This window comes from Herpailurus yagouaroundi, unplaced genomic scaffold (assembly GCF_014898765.1).
Source record: "Herpailurus yagouaroundi ecotype Mexico unplaced genomic scaffold, PumYag 141, whole genome shotgun sequence".
NCBI classification, from domain to species: Eukaryota; Metazoa; Chordata; class Mammalia; order Carnivora; family Felidae; genus Herpailurus; species Herpailurus yagouaroundi.
The window spans coordinates 4,693,910-4,706,841 of NW_024412396.1; positions in this window are offsets into that span (position 1 = coordinate 4,693,910).

The following is a 12,932-nucleotide window of genomic DNA, read 5'->3' on the forward strand; positions in this document are numbered from 1 at the left end:
TATGTTAATACAGGTATGTCCCTGTTAAAAAATGTACCATTCTGTGAGGACTATTTCTTTTTGAGAAACTGTTTTAATCATTACAATATTTATCACTTATTCATCAATTTGTAACACATACAGACTTTTCAATTTCTAGTTGATTAAAGTCTCTCATTTCTAAAGTTTAAAAATGTGAGATAACACTCTTTTTTAAATAACTCTTTGAGGTAAGTATTTTTATTACTTTTATTTTGATTACGGAAGCATAGTTGACATATAGTGTTATATTAGTTGCACGTGTACAACACAGAGGTTTGACAATTCTATACATTACTCAGTGCACACCAAGAAGTATAGTCACCAGCTGTTAACATACAACATTATTATAATTTTATTGACTTTAATCTCTATGTTGTACTTTTCACCTCTCTTCCTTATTTATTTTATAACTGGAAGTTTATACCTCTCAATCACCTTTATCTATTTTGGCCCCCCCCCCCAATTCCTTTCTCTCTGGCAACCATCAGTTTGTTATGTTATATAATATTATATAACAGTTTGTTATAGAAGTTATATAATATTATATAGTCTGTTTCTGTTTATTTTTTCAGATTCCATATATAGATGAAATCATGCGGTTCTTATCTGTCTTCATCTGATTTATTGCACTTAGTATAATATCCTCTATGTCAATCCCTGTTGTCACAAATAGTAAGATTTCATTCCTTTTATGGCTGAGTAATATTCCATTGCATCCATTCATCTACCAATGGACACTTAGGTTGCCTCTCTGTCTTGGCTATTGGACACAATGCTGCAATAAACATAAGGTATATATATATCTGTATAAATAAGTGTTTTTGTTTCTTTAGGTACATGCTCAGGAGTAGAATTAGTGGATTATATGGCACTTCAATTTTTAATTTTTAGAGGCACCCCTATACTATCTTCCACGGTGGCTGCACAAATTTAAATTCCCACTAACATTGCATAAAGGTTCCTTTTTTCCACATCCTCAGAAACACTTGTTATTTCTTGCCTTTTTGACACTAGCCATTCTGCAGATATATGATAACTCATTGTGGTTTTGATTTGCATTTTCCTGATGATTAGAGATTTTTAGCATCTTTTCCTATATCTGTTGGTCATCCATTATGTCTCCCTTGGAAAAATATCTATCCAGGTCTTCTGCCAAGTTATAATTTGATTATTTCCCCCCAGTGTTCAGTTGTATAATTTTAAACATATTTTGGATATTAAATCCTTATTGGATGTATGATTTTCAGATATCTTCTCATATTCAGTAGGTTTCCTTTTTGTATGGCTGATGGTTTCCTTTGCTGTGCAAAAGATTTTTATTTTGATGTAGCCCTTTTGGTTGGTGTATTTTTGCTTTTGTTTCCCTTGCCTGAGAAGACATATCCATACACATGTCGCTAATGCCAATGCCCAAGAAATTACCGTTTGTGTATGTTTTCTTTTTAGGAATTTTATGGTTTCAGGTTTTACTTTTAAGTCTTCAGACTATTTTAAGTTCATTGTTGTATGTGGTGTAAGAAAGTGGTCCAGTTTCATTCTTATGTATGTTAACTGCCCTGTTTCCCAATGCTATTTATTGAAGAGACTGTCTTTTCCCCATTGTACATTCTTGCCTCCTCTATTGTAGATTCATTGACACATAAGCGTGTGGATTTATTTCCTGGCTTTCTATCCTGTTTCATTGATCTGTGTCTATTTTTGTTCCAGTACCATACTATTTTGATTACTTTAGCTTTGTAGTATATCTTGAAATCTGAGAGTGTGACACATCCAGCTGTTTTCTCAGGATTGCTTTGATTCTTTGGGAGCTTTGTGTTTCCGTAGAAACTTTAAGATTATTTTATCTAGTTCTGTGAAAAATGCTATTGGTATTTTTATAAGGATTATATTGGATCTGTAGGTTGCTTTGGATAGAATGGATATTTTAACAGGATTAATTTTTCCAATTCATGAGCACGGTGTATCATTTCATTTGTTTGTATCATCTTCAGTTTCTTTTATCAATCACTTACAGTTGTCAGACTATAGGTCTTTCACATCTTGGTTAAATTCATTTCTAGTACTTTTTTTTGCTGCAGTTATAAATGGGATTGCTTTCTTAATTTCTTTTTCTGCTGCTTCCTTATTAGCATATGGAAATGCAACATACCTCTGTATATTAATTTTGCATCTTAAAACTTTACTGAATTTATTTATCCTAAAAGGTTTTTGGTGGAGTGTTTCAGATTTTCTGTATATAGTATGATGTCATCTGCCAATAGTGACAGGTTTACTTCTTGGGTACCAATTTATATGCTTTTTATTTCTTTTTCTTGAGTGATTGCTGCACCTAGAACTTCCAGTAATATGTTGTAGAAAAGTGGTGAGAGTGGACATCCTTGTCTTGTTCTGATCTTAGAGGAAAACCTTTTAGGTTTTCACCATTGAGAATGATGTGGTAGTGACTGTATCACATATAACCTTTATTATGTTGCAATATGTTTCCTACAGATCCATTTTTTGAGAGTTTTTATTATTAGGGTTGCATTAATATCAAATATTTTTTCTGTGTCTGCTGAGATAATCATAGAGTTTTCACCCTTTTTCTACTTAAAGTGACATATCACATTGATTATTTTGCAAATACTGAACCATGCTTGGATCCCTGGAATAAATTCAACTTGTTCATGGAAATTAACTCTTTTTTTGAAATGTTTATTATTTATTTTTGAGAGAGGGTGCATGAGTTAGGGGAGGGGCGGGGAGAGGGAGACAGAGAAAATTCCAAGCAGGTTCTGTGCTGTCAACACAGAGCCTGATGTAGGGCTTGAACTCATAAACTGTGAGATCATGACCTTAGCCAAAATCAGGAGTCAGATGCTTAACTGACTGAGCCACCCAGGCACCCCTGGTAAGTGATTCTTTTAATGTATTGTTGAATTCAGTTTGCTATATTTTGAAGTGCACATGGAACATTCTCCAGGACAGATCACATGTTAGGCCACAAAACAAGTGTCAATAAACTCAAAAATATTGAGGATTTTTGCATTGATGCTTATCGGGGATATTGGCCTTTAATTTTCTTTCTTTCTCTCTCTTTTTTTGAAGTGCTTTTGTCTAACTTTGGGATCAGGTTAATGCCTTGTAGAATGAATTTGGAAGCTTTATGTTCCTCTTCTATTATTTGGAATAGTTTGAGGAGAATAAGCATTAACTCTTTTTCAAAATGTTTGATAGAACTCACTTGTGAAGCCCTCTGGTTCTGGACTTTTGTTTCCTGGGAGTTTTTTGATTACCAATTCAATTTCACTACTAATAATTAGTCTATTCAGATTTTCTATTTCTTCCTGATTCAGTTTTGTATATTTTGTTTCTAGAAACTTATCTATTGGCTCTAGATTGTCCAATTTATTGGCACATGATTTTTCACAGTGCTTACTTATAATCCCTTTGTATTTCTGTGGTGGCAGTTGTTATTTTCCCTCTTTAATCTATGATTTTGTACAGTCCTCCTTTTATGTTGATGAGTCTAGCTAAAGATTTATCAACTTTATTAAAAAATCAGTTTCTGGTTTCATTTTTATTTTCTATTTTTTTTTTAATTTTTTTTTTCAATGTTTATTTATTTTTGGGACAGAGAGAGACAGAGCATGAACGGGGGAGGGGCAGAGAGAGAGGGAGACACAGAATCGGAAACAGGCTCCAAGCTCTGAGCCATCAGCCCAGAGCCTGACGTGGGGCTCGAACTCATGGACCGCGAGATCGTGACCTGGCTGAAGTCGGACGCTCAACTGACTGTGCCACCCAGGCGCCCCTATTTTCTATTTTTTAATCTCTGTATCTACTCTAATCTTTATTATTTTATTTCTTCTACTAACTTTGGGCTTTCTTTCTTTCTTTCTTTCTTTCTTTCTTTCTTTCTTTTTTTTTTTTCCTAGTCTCTTTAGGTATAAGGTTAAACTGTTTATTTGGGATTTTTCTTGTTTCTTGATAGAGGCCTACATCACTAAACTTCCTTCTTCACACTGCTTTTACTTCTTCCCCCAAATTTTGGGCCATTGTGTTTCCATTTTCATTCATCTTCATGTATCTTTTTATTTCCTCTTTGACTTATTCATTGACACATTGGGTGCTCAGTAGTAGATTTTTTAGCCTCCACTTTTTTTTTTCCAGTTTTTTTTTTCTTTTCTTCTAATTCTAATTTTATGCCATTGTGGTTGGAAAAGATGGTAGATACGGTTTCAAAAGTTTTGAGTTTATTGACACTGGTTTTGTGGCCTAACATGTGATCTGTCCTGGGGAATGTTCCATGTGCACTTGAAAAGATTGTGTATTCTTCTGGTTTTGGATGGAATGTTCTCTCTCTCTCTCTCTGGGTATGTATGTATGTATACATACATACATACATACATACATACATACATACATACATACATACAATCTGTTAAGTCCATTTGGTCTAATGTGTTGTTTAAAGCCACTGTTTCCTTACAGATTTTCTGTCTGTATGTTCTATCCATTGGTTTAAGTGAGATGTTAAAGTCCCCTAATATTATTGTGTTAGAGTCAACTTCTTCCTTAATATCTGTTAATATTTGCTTTCAATATTCAGGTGCTTCTATGGTGAATGCATAGGTATTTACAATTGTTATATCCTCTGGTTGAATTGATCCTTTTATCATTTTGTAATGCCCTTCTGTGTCTTTTGTTACTGCCATTGTTTTAAAGTTAATTTTGTGTGATCTAAGTATTGCTACTTTAGCTTTTTTCCCCCAGCTTGATTTGCATGGAATATCTTATTCCATCTCTTCACTTCTAATCTGTATGTTTTTGTAGGTCTGAAATGAGTCTCCTGTAGGCAGCATGTGGATAGGTCTATCCATTCAGTTACCCTGTCTTTAAACTGGCACACAGTCCTTCTCTTGCTCTCTTTCCTTGTGTTTGATGGCTTTTGTTAGTGTTACACTGATTTTTTTTCCTGTTTGCTTTGTGTATATTTATGATACTTTTTGATTTGTGGTTGTCATTGGGTTTATATATAACATCGTATGTGTATAGCATTATATACTAATTTGATGGTCCCTAAAGTTTGAACACATTCTAAAATGGCTACATTTTTACTCCACATTCCACATTCCACATTATATATATGTAGTCATATGTTACATGTTTTGATTTTGTATACCCCTTGACTAATTTTTTGTAGATATAATTGATTTTACTACTTTCGTGTTTAACTTCTATTCTGGCTTTATATGATAAACCTACTACCTTCACTCTATGATTGCCTTTACCAATGAATATTTTCCTTTTTATAATTTCCTTCTTGTTATGGCTTCCCCCCCCCCCCCCCCACTTAAAGCATATCATTTAACATTTTGTAAGACTTGCTTAGTGGTGATGAACTCCTTTAACTTTTATTGTCTGGCAAACTCTTCATCTCTCCTTTTATTCTGAATGATAATCTTGTCATGTAGAATATTCTGCGTTGTAGATTATTTTCCCCTTCAACACATTGAATACATCATGTCAGTCGCTTCTGGCCTTCAAGGTTTCTGCTAAAAAATCAGCTAATAGACTAATGGAGTTTCCCTTATATGTAACTGTTTGCTTTTCTCTTGTTTTCTACCCTTCTTGTTTGCAGATCCATTCTTTTGTATCTTTTAATTTCCCTCTAGTGTATATTTCATTTCATTTGTCTTATTTTTCTGCTCTGATTATTTTTTTATATTTTCCATGTCTTTCTTTGAAGATATCACTGGTTCATCTACTATTCTAAGTCCAGTGAGTATTTTTAAGACCACTATTTTGAATTCTTTATCAGGCATGTTTCTTATATCTGTATTATTTAGCTCTTTTTTTTCTGCAAATTTGTTTTGTTCTTTCATTTGGGATGTATTCCTCTGTCTCCTGGTTTTGTCTAACTCTCTGTGTTTGTGTCTATGTACTAGGTAGGTCAGCTGTGTATCCTTGTCTTGAAAGTAGTGGCCTTATGTAGAAGAGGTCCTGTGGTGCCCCTCTTATCACCAAAACTATGTTCTAGTGAGTGATCTTGATAATAGGGAAGCATATGCATGTGGGGAGGCTGTAGATATATCAGAAGTCTCTATATCATCTTCTTGATTTTATTGTAAAACTTAGACTGTTTTTAAAAGTTACATTGCCTAGGCTCCTTTTCCAGAAGTGTGATATTAGTGCTTTAAAAAATACTAATGCTGAGGCCCCACACGGACATGAAAACAAAAGCACCCTAGTGGTTCTAATACAAAATCACGATTGAAATCTCTGCATTTTTGGGTAAAATAGCAGAACACAAAACAAAAACCCCTAAAAAGCCCAAAGTGTTTATTTTGAGATAAAATAAATAAAAATGAAAAGAAAATCAGCATATAATTTGCTGCAACAAAATACTGCTTCCAGAGCATCTTTATTTTGTTATTTTTTAGAATATTTCTTATTATTCAGATTTGCAACTTTTATTTTCTTCAGTGACTTATGCTTTTAAATTTAGATAGAACCCTATTTATTCAGTTTGCAATGCTTATAAATATTCTGAATGATGTATTACTACTTCTAAGCTACTATAACAGCTATAAACAGTTATAAATTTAACTTATATTATCAACTTCAAAACAACCGAATGTTACTACTTTAGGTATTCTAGAAAAATTAAGCAAGGCTTCCACAATTACTTTAGGGTATCTTCCTTTCTTGAGCTTCTGCTGACAATTTCTTTTCTTGGTGAAGAAATGGCCAGAGCATTAATGAAGAATGATCTACGGGCTCCTGGGTGGCTCAGTCAGTTAAGCATCCGACTTTGGCTCAGGTCACGATCTCACAGTTCATGGGTTTGAGCTCTGTGTCAGGCTGGGTGCTGACAGCTCAGAGCCTGGAGCCTGCTTTGGATTCTATGTCTCTATCTCTCTTTGCCCCTTCCCTGCTCATTCTCTCTTTCTCTGTCTTTCAAAAATGAATAAACATTAAAAAAATTTTAAAAGCATGATCTAACATCTACTTGAATAAGTGCTTAAGGAATGTTAATTGGTGAAGTTATTAGTTCAAGCAAAGTTTTCTAATATTTCACTAGAAAGACTTATAGTTATCCTAGTCAGAGTAACTTATTCCTAGTTAATTTATTGATCAGAGATATAGATGATGTGGTAAGCAAGTATTAGGTGGGACAAAACTGGAAATGATTTTTGAAGTTTTGAATAACATATTTTAAAGTGTGAGCAATAAATGTAAAGCTTTGTGATAAAGTGCTAGGTTTAACTAATTAAAACCTAAATACAGAATGTGATTTCACTGCTGGTTGTGATGTAACAGGTAGTTGCAAGCTCTAATTCCTGTTACAACAACTAATAAAAGAAAAACCATAAAAATACTTTATCGGTACTCTATACTTTATCAGAGTACTGATAGAATTTATATTTTCACAGACATGGGAGAAATTTAGAAGAAAAAAAGTGAACTAAAATTCTACAGATACATGAACTTTCTTTGGTAAATTTAGCTCACCAGATATTTTCTTACATGGGATATTTACCACGTCTGGAGATGGGCTGAGGATGTACTTGCCATATGGGAGAAGCATTCAACAAGGGAAAACAGAAACCAGCAGAGCTTTTGATGGTTGCAAGCTGATGGGAAAGATTAAAATCTAGGGGGATTCCAAACTCCTAGCATGTTTTCTCTACAGGATATTTGAGCGATTGGATAATTGGGACATTGGAGGGCTGGATTAGAGAGAGTAAAATGTCCCACAAATTCATGGTACTTTAAAAGAAAATCCCACTAGAGGGAGGGGTCTGCAACAATATAGAGATGACGAAACTTTTCGTGGAGACACTTGAAAATAGAGGTAGAATGACTTTAATTAAAGCAAACCCCAGTTTTTTATTTCATTTTTAATTGAAATGTCATTGACATACAATATTATATTAATTTCAAGGGCACCACATAATGATTTGACATTTATATACATTACAAAATGATTACTGTGAGAAAAGTAGTTGATGCCTATCATCATACAATGTTTTAAAAATATTTTTAACTATATTCCCTATACTGTACTTCACAGCCCCATATCTCACTTATTTTATAACTGGAAATTTGTACCTCTTGATCCCTTTCTCCTATGTCACCCATCCCTGCAGACCCAGCCCTCCTGGCAACCACTAGTCTGTTCTCTGAATTTATGAGCCTTTTTCTCTTTTGTTTGTTTTGTTTTTGTTTTCAGATTCTACATATGAGTGAAATCATAGAGCATTTATCTTTCTCTGACTTACTGCACTTAGCATAATACCCTCTGGGTATGTCCATGTTGTTGTAAATGGAATGATTTCATGGCTGAGAAACATTCATGTGTGTGTGTACACACACACACACACACACACACACACACACACACACACTATCTTCTTTATCTATGAATGAACACTTAGGTTGCTTCCATAGCTTGGCTAGTGCAAATAATGCTGCAGTGAATGTAGGTGTGTATGTATCTTTTCAAAGTAATGTTTTGTTTTCTTTCAGGTGAATACCCAGCAGTGGAGTTGCTGGAGTATGGTATTTTTATTTTTAATTTTTTGAGGGACTTCGATATCATTTTACATATTGGCTGCACCAATTTACATTCCCAAGAAGAGTGGACAAGGGTTCCCTTTTCTCTACATCCTTGCCAACATCTATTATTTCTTGTCTTTTTGATTAGTTATCTTAGTTATTCTGACTCATGTGAGGTGATATTTCATTATGGTTTTGATTTGCATTCCCATGATGATTAGTGATGTTGAACAATTTTTTTTTTCATGAGTCTGTTGGCTCTTTGTATGTGTTTTTTGGAAAAAAGTCTATTCATGTCCTCTGCCTATTTATCAATTAGATTTTGTGTGTGCATGTGTGGGTGTGTGCATGCATTGAGCTGTATGAGTTCTTTATGTATTTTGGATACTAACTCTTTATTGGATATACCATTTTCAAATACCTTCTCTCATTTAGTAGGTTGCTTTTTTGTTCCATGAATGGTTTCCTTCACTGTGCAAAAACGTTTTAGTTTGATATAGTCCCCATTACATATTTCGGCTTTTATTGCCCTTGCCTGAGGAGACAGCTCAAAAAGATATTGTTAAGACCAATATCCAACAGTTTATTGTCTATGTTTTCATTTAGGAGTTTTATGATTTCAGGTGTCACATTTAGGTTTAATCAATTTTGAGTTTATTTTTGTATAGAATGTGAGAATGTGATTGAGTATCATTTTCTAATATGTAGCTGTCCAGTATTCCTAACACCATTTATTTTTTTAATTAATTAATTGACTGTTTAATTTACATCCAAGTTACTTAGCATATAGTGTAACAATGATTTTAGGAGTAGATTCCTTAATGCCCCTTCCCATTTAGCCCATCCGCCTTCCCTCAGCCCCTCCAACAACCCTCTGTTTCTTCTCTATATTTAGGGGTCTCTTATGTTTTGTCCCCCACCCTGTTTTTATATCATTTTTGCTTCCCTTTCCTTATGTTCTTCTGTTTAGTATCCTAAATTCCTCATATGAGTGAAATCATATGATATTTGTCTTTCTCTAATTTCGCTTAACATAATACCCTCTAGTTCCACCCACGTAGTTGCAAAAGGCAAGATTTCATTCTTTTTAATTGCTGAGTAATACTCCATTTTCTGTGTGTGTATTTGTGTATACACACCACATCTTCTTTATCCATTCATCCATCGATGGGCATTTGGGCTCCTTCCATACTTTGGCTATTGTTGAGAGTGCTGCTATAAACATTGGGGTGCATGTGCCCCTTCGAAACAGCACACCTGTATCCCTTGGGTAAATATTTAGTGGTGCAATTGCTGGATCGTAGGGTAGTTCTATTTTTAATTTTTTGAGGAACCATCATACTATTTTCCAGAGTGGCTTCACCAACTTGCATTCCCACCAACAGTGCAAAAGAGATCCTCTTTCTCCGCATCCTCACCAATATCTGTTGTTGCCTGAGTTGTTAATATTAGCCATTCTGACTGGTGTGAGGTGGTATCTCATTGTGGTTTTGATTTGTATTTTCCTGATGATGAGTGACTGAGCATTTTTTCTTGTGTCAGTTGGCCATCTGGATATCTTCTTTGGGGAAGTGTCTATTCATGTCTTTTTCCCATTTCTTCACTGGATTATTTGTTTTTTGGGTGTTGAGTTTGATAAATTCTTTATAAATTTTGGATACTAACCCTTTATCTGATATGTAATTTGCAAACATCTTCTCCCATTCTGTCAGTTTCCTTTTAGTTTTGCTGATTGTTTCCTTTTCTTTGCAGAAGCTTTTTATTTTGATGAGGTCCCAGTAGTTCATTTTTGCTTTTGTTTCCCTTGCCTCTGAGACACCTAACACCATTTATTAAAGAATTTTTTTCCCCATTGTATAGTCTTGCCATCTTTGTCATAGATCAATTCACATGTAAGTGTGGGTTTATTTCTGGATTCTCTATCCTGTTCTATTGATCTATGTGTATTTTCTACTAGAACCATACTGTTTTGATTACTATAGCTTTGTAATAGAGTTTGAAATCTGGGAGTGTGATACATCCAGCTTTGTTCCTCTTTCTCAAGAGTGCCTTGGTTATAGGGGTCTTTTATGTTCCATACAAATTTAGGATTGTTACAATTCTGTAAATTATGCTATGTTATTATGATAGAGTTTCCTTTGAATTCATAGATTGCTTTGAGAAGTGTCAGCATTTTAATGACATTCATTCTTCTAATCTGTGAGCACGGTGTTTCTTTCTATTTATTTCTGTCATCATGAATTCATTTGTCAATGTCTTATACCTTTCAGAGTACATAACTTTCACCTCTTTGGCTTAATTTATTCCTAGGTATTTTATTATTTTTGTTGCAATTGTAAATGAGATTCTTTCTTAATTTCTCTTTCTGCTGTTTTGTCATTAGTGTATGGACAGGCAACATATTTCTGTATATTAATTTTGTATCCTACAACTTTACTGAATTTAGTAATTCTAACAGGTCTTTGGTAGAGTTTTTAGTGACAGTTTTATTTCTTTCTTGCCAATCTTGATTCCTTTTTCTTTTTTTTTAAATTTTTTTTTCAACGTTTTTATTTATTTATGGGACAGAGAGAGACAGAGCATGAACGGGGGAGGGGCAGAGAGAGAGGGAGACACAGAATCGGAAACAGGCTCCAGGCTCCGAGCCATCAGCCCAGAGCCTGACGCGGGGCTCGAACTCACGGACCGTGAGATCGTGACCTGGCTGAAGTCGGATGCTTAACCGACTGCGCCACCCAGGCGCCCCTTGATTCCTTTTTCTTATATGGTCTTGTGTGATTGCTGTGGCTAGGACTTCTGTATTATGTTGAATAAAAGTGATGAGAGTGGCCAACCTTGACTTTTTCCTGATCTTAGAGGAAAAGCTTTCATCTTTCACCACTGAGTATGCTGATAGTGTAGCTTTTTCATATATAGCCTTTATTATGTTGATGTTTGTTCCCTTTCAACCCCCTTTGTTGAGAGTTTTTATCATGAATGACTGTTGAATATTGTAATATGCTTTCTCTGTATCTATTGAGATGGTCATATGATTTTTATTCTTCATTTTATAAATGTGATGTATCACGTTGATTGATTTACAGATGTTGAATCATCCTTGCATCCCTGGAAAAATCCCATGATTGTGATGAATGATCCTTTAATGTGTTGTTGAATTAGGTTTGCTAGTTTCTTTTTCCTTTGATGATTTTTCCATCAGTGTTCATCAGAGAAATTGGCTTTTAATTCTGTTTTATTGTAGTGTCATTGTTTACTATTAGTGTCAGGGTAATGCTGACATGGTAGGATGAATTTGGAAGTGTTTCTTCCTCTTGTATTTTTTTCTAATAGTTTGATAAGGAGAGGTACTAGCTCTTCTTTAAATGTTTGGTAGAATTTTCCTGTGAAGCCATTGGCCTTGGACCTTTGTTAGCAGTATTTTTTTAATAAATTTTTTAATGTTTATTTATTTTTGAGAGAGACAGGCTGCAAGCATGGGGAAGAGCAGAGAGAGAGAGGAAGACACAGAATCCGAAGTAGGCTCCAGGCTCTGAGCTGTCAGCACAGAGCCCGATGCGGGGCTTGAAGCCATGAATTATGAGATCATGACCTGAGCTGAAGTCAGTTGCTTAACCAACTGAGCCACCCAGGTGCCTCTGTATTTTTTTCATTACTGATTAATTTCGTTACTAGTAATAGGTTTGCTCATATTTTCTATTTCTAATTCAGTCTTGGAAGGTTGCATATTTGTAGGAATTTACTCATTTCTTCTATGTTCAATTTTTTGGTGTAAATTGTAGTCTCTCATAATCCTTTGTATTTCTATGGTGTCAGCTATAACTTCTCTTTCACTTCTTTTGTTATTTGAGTACTCTGTCTTTTTTCTTGACTAGTCTGCCTAAAGGTTTATTAATTTTGTCTTTTTAAACAAGATTTTGGTTTCATTTATCTCTTCTATTTTTTTTCATTCCCCGTTTTATTTCCACTCATTATTATTTCCTAACTTTAGGCTTTCTTTTTCTTATTCTTTTAGGTATAAGATAAGATTGTTTGGGTTTTTCATGTTTTCCAATGTAGACCTGTATTGCTATAACTTCCCTCCTAGAACTTCTTTTGCTGTGTCCTAAAGAATTTGGAACATTGTGTTACCCTTTCACTTGCCTCAAGGTATTTTTTGATTTCCTGTTTTATTTCTTCATTGACTTATTTGTTGTTAGTAGCATGCTGCTTAGCCTCCATGTGTTTGGTTGTTTGTTTCCAGGTTCTTGTAATTGATTTCTAGTTTCATACCATTGTAGTAGAAAAACATACTTGATATGATTTCACTCTACATAAATTTAGTGACTTTTTTTGTGGCTTTAATGTGACCTGTTCTGGAGAAAGTTATA